Source organism: Octopus bimaculoides, chromosome 1, assembly GCF_001194135.2.
Source record: "Octopus bimaculoides isolate UCB-OBI-ISO-001 chromosome 1, ASM119413v2, whole genome shotgun sequence".
Taxonomy (NCBI): domain Eukaryota; kingdom Metazoa; phylum Mollusca; class Cephalopoda; order Octopoda; family Octopodidae; genus Octopus; species Octopus bimaculoides.
In genome coordinates, this window is record NC_068981.1 from 114,770,868 (window position 1) to 114,775,409 (window position 4,542).

General features: G+C 32.8%; 1 protein-coding gene across 38 annotated transcripts in view; it reads right to left on the reverse strand.

The window, feature by feature from the left end:
• LOC128248352 (retinitis pigmentosa 1-like 1 protein) overlaps positions 1-4,542 on the reverse strand; it is a 157,439-nt gene that overhangs the window by 7,070 nt on the left and 145,827 nt on the right. The gene's annotated exons all lie outside the window — the stretch shown is intronic.

Consider the following 4,542-nt stretch of genomic DNA (forward strand, 5'->3'; position numbering starts at 1 on the left):
ATTTATAATCTGGATATAGATCCTGGAGGTTTTGAAGTGTTTGTTTGTTTATATATATGTATACGTGTGTGTATGTATGTATGTATGTATGTGAATATAGAATGAAGGACTCGAATTGTAAAGTCTGAGCGTCAAAATATTTCAACAAAATCACTGAATCCAACAAAATACTTTACTTTTTCGCCAGAAGGTACGTCACGGATTAAATAAGCAAATGTGGCCCACCGCTTTATATATAGAAATATAGACAGAAGTAAAAATAGGGTTCGTTCCTGCAAGCAACAGAGTAATCCTGTCACCGTCAGTGGTGAAAGCATCTGCATGGTGAATGTAGTTCTCTTCCCTTAACTTGCGTTGATTTCTTCCCAAGAAGCCAAATTTTCCTGTCTCGTGAACTAACTGGTTACCTCTTTGGATAATGGCAGAACTTAGCTGAACTCATCCTGTTCCCTGATATGAATGGCATAGAATTTTTTGCAGCTGAATGGTTAGTCGGTTTCATATCCTGTTCTTGGGTAAATCTGCTGTATCTGAAATTGATAAATATCTCGACCATTCCAGAAGATGAGAGAATACTGGAATCAGTTATAAATTTTGTGAATTTTACATATTCTTTCGAAATGGTTACTATTTCGTGAAACAGCGTCACAATACTCGTGCTGTTTATCAACCATTATTTATGCAATTTCATTATTGACAGGTGTGTTGTACCTGTGTTCATATCGTACAGGGAGACTTTGTCTGCTGTGAAAAGGGTTTTCCAGTTTCAAGTGTCATTCATGAGTTCCCTTGCACATTTAAAGATATTGACATGAATGCGTTCTTGGTGAATGATTCCCTATAATTTCATGACTATATAAGCGAAGGCTTTGTAACCACATGGTTCCGAGTTCATTCACACTGCGTAGCCCCTTGGGCAAGTGTTTTCTACTATAGCTTTGTGCCGACCTAAGCTGTGTGAGTGGATTTGGTAGACGCAAACTGGAAGAAGCCTGTTGTTTATATATATATATATGTGTGTGTGTGTGTGTGTGTGTGTGTGTGTGTGTGTGTGTGTGTGTGTGTGTGTGTGAAAATGAACGAATGAGATAAAGAAGGAAATAAAGAAATTGACATACAGGCATCAGTTTATGTGAAATTCTTATCCCTACAGCCGTTTCCATACCCAATTAATTCAATTAGAGAAATTAAATTAAATTTTTCATATTGAAACTAGTTAATTGGGTATTTCACCAAGGAAGAATTTCCCAGAAAGGAATTACATTCCAAAGTGTTGCTCGACCCTTGACAGACTCAGATATGTGCGTTTTAGCAATGTATGCGTTAAAATAGAACGTTATTAGCACATATACATATATATAATAAAGGATCACAAGGATAATTTTTAAGGTAACCCTAAAGTTAGATTGATTTGCCCAGAGAAATCTGACCTGGGTAAACTTCGTAAAGTTATTTTAGATAAGTACATACCGGCTCTAATACCTATGAGGTAATAGACTGGGTTAATAGCATTGAATATAAAGGTAGGAATAAATTCATGCAAATAAATATTGATAATTATTACTCTTCGATTAATCAAGTAGTTTTAAGCTAGGTCCTTTTATTCGCGAAAAAAACACCTCGAATATGAATGAAATTAATGTTACGTTGGTTGCCAGAAGAACAATTATCGAGTTTGAAAACAAGTATTGGACTAGGAAAGATAGTTATGATGGCTTCGATATAGCCATGACCTCTGCAGATTCTACCCAAGTTACAGATTTGGTTGGTATTTATATTCGTTTTATCTTAGGAAGGGATGTTCCTGAATATGTGGGAGGTTTATAGAGATGATGCCCTTTAAACCACTTGGAACCTATCTAATAGGAAACTTGAACTATATAAGGAGAAATTTTACAGGTTTTTAAAGAATTTGGACTCTCTACAATGATAGAAAATAAACATGAATCGGTCAACTTCCTAGATGTTAAACTTAATCTCATTACTGGCTACTATGAACTATACCACAAACGTAACTCCAATCTTAAGTATATTAATGTTGGAAATAATCCCGGTTCTGTAAAAGATCTTTTATTTTATAGTATCTGTAAAAGAATGTCTAATCTATCGTCTAATAAGGATATTTTTGAAAAAAATGTCTACTATTATAATATGGCACTCAGCAAAGCTGGGTATAAACAAAAATCGAAATATTATCATAACAATATGGACATCAGTATCTCTAACAATAAGGGTGTTTCTCATGTTAGTAATAATTTTAAACGAACTGGCAGGAATAGAAATAAGGATAGAGAGATAAATGTCCAAATGGGAATAATGGTATACAAAATACGCGAACCAATGTATTACTTCGTTTATCTAATTGTCCTCATATGATTAGAAATAAGAATAATAGAATAAAAAATAGACCCCTTATATATTTAATAAGGTTCGAAAATTTGAAAATTATAATGTATCTCCTGATAATAATGACATTAGTTGGTTTATAATTCCATTCGCTAAACAAATTAAGAATAGTTTGGCCGGGGATTTATTCAAACTTTTTTCTAGACATTTTACAAACGAAAGTAAATATTAAGATATTATTAACCCTAGGTTTCTTAAAATTGCTTTTCTGTATCAAATAATTTGTCGCAAATTATATCTTCAATTAACGAAAGAAAATTATCTAATTTTTATAGCAATTATAGCCATATTAAATGCAACAATAGTAATGCTCTTGGAATAAATGTTAGTATGAAATATGTACTCGAGTCACCTAGTGTACAAGTGGAAACAACCCAAGTTAAAACCCAACTCACCCTCTTAAATATAGGTAACTTGGTAAATAGCAATCATACTGAATGGAATGGTATAAAACAGAATAATAATATGAGTAGTAATGAAAATATATTTTGCGATTGCAAGATTAGAAGTCAATATTTATTTTAAACTACTGTCACCAAAAAAATGTTGTTAATTGACGTAAAGTGAAATCTGAAGGAAAGAGTTTCTTGTACACAGGGGCAACGTATAATTTTATCAAGAAACGCATCTCTAATCACTTTGCACCTTTAATAATAGGAACAGGTCCTCTAGTACTAGCCTCAGTAAATTTATTTGGGACTTGAAAGACAAGAAAAAACGCTTTTCTGTAGAGTGGGAGATTGTAAGCAAGGTTGCTGCTTATAAGGTTGAAAATTCTTTTTGCTTTCTCTACCTCGAAGAATTATACCAATCCTGTATTACAGGCGGTGCCTCTTAAATGCGAGGGTTGTGACTGGTTTTTCATGTGTTCACGCTTCTAAATGGGATTTCAAAAACTACCATTAGGTATATTATTATCATAAATAAATTCATTATATGTTAAACCTACTAGTGCTTTGAATAGATCGGTGTTTCATGTTTAATACACTAACATTTTCAACTATAAGAATAAAGAATTTTTAGTAGATATCATAGAAATATCAAATATTATATTAAAATATTGATATTTAAATATTAATATTTCATCTTAAATTCGTGGAAGGAGACTGATTTTTCATGTATTCTGGCATGTTTTTGGGTGTTAAAAAACTGCCATCAGTTACATTACTATTATAAATAATTAATTATATATTAAAGCTACTAGAACTTTGAATCTGTCGATACTTCATTATTTATTACACTAGCATCTGTAAATATAAGGATGAAATAATGCTTAATGGATATAATATTGATACAAAAATATTAATTAAATAGTAAAGATGTATATTAGGTTTTCTGCGCAGGAAGCAGTATCATATATAGTTTCTATAGATTTAATTAAGCACGTTTATCATGAATATGTCATTGATATTTTATAATATAATTCATTAATCTAAGATAATGATGAAACGTATTGATTTTGTAGTTGTTGTAGCTTTAGTAATTTAGGCTTATATATAAAATTTTTAACAATTGGATTTGGAAACATTTATCTTTTCTTTTGTTTACATAGTTTGTATTGATCATAACTATTACACACAAATATATAGATGACGCGGTACTCTAATATGGTAATTAACATATTAGAGTCCCTAGACTCTGAGTAGATCCCTTCATATGATATTCTCTTTGAATGCTTCGTGGATATTTGAAACTGATATGCACACCGCACTTTTCAAATTGAACTCACTATAAAGGGGCCCGAAACTTTATTCAATTTCTCAATTTTAGATGTTGCAAAAAAAATTGCGTATGTGTGTGTTAATGTATGTATGTATGTATGTATGTGTGTATGTATGTATGTGTGGAGGCGCAATGGCCCAGTGGTTAGGGCAGCGAATTCGCGGTCATAGGATCGTGGTTTCGATTCTCAGACCGGGCGTTGTGAGTGTTTATTGAGCGAAAACACCTAAAGCTCCACGAGGCTCCAGCAGGGGATGGTGGTGAACCCTACTGTACTCTTTCACCACAACTTTCTCTCACTCTTACTTCCTGTTTCTGTTGTGCCTGTAATTTAAAGGGTCAACCTTGTCACACTGTGTCACGCTGAATATTCCCGAGAACTACGTTAAGGGTACACGTGTCTGTGGAGTGCTC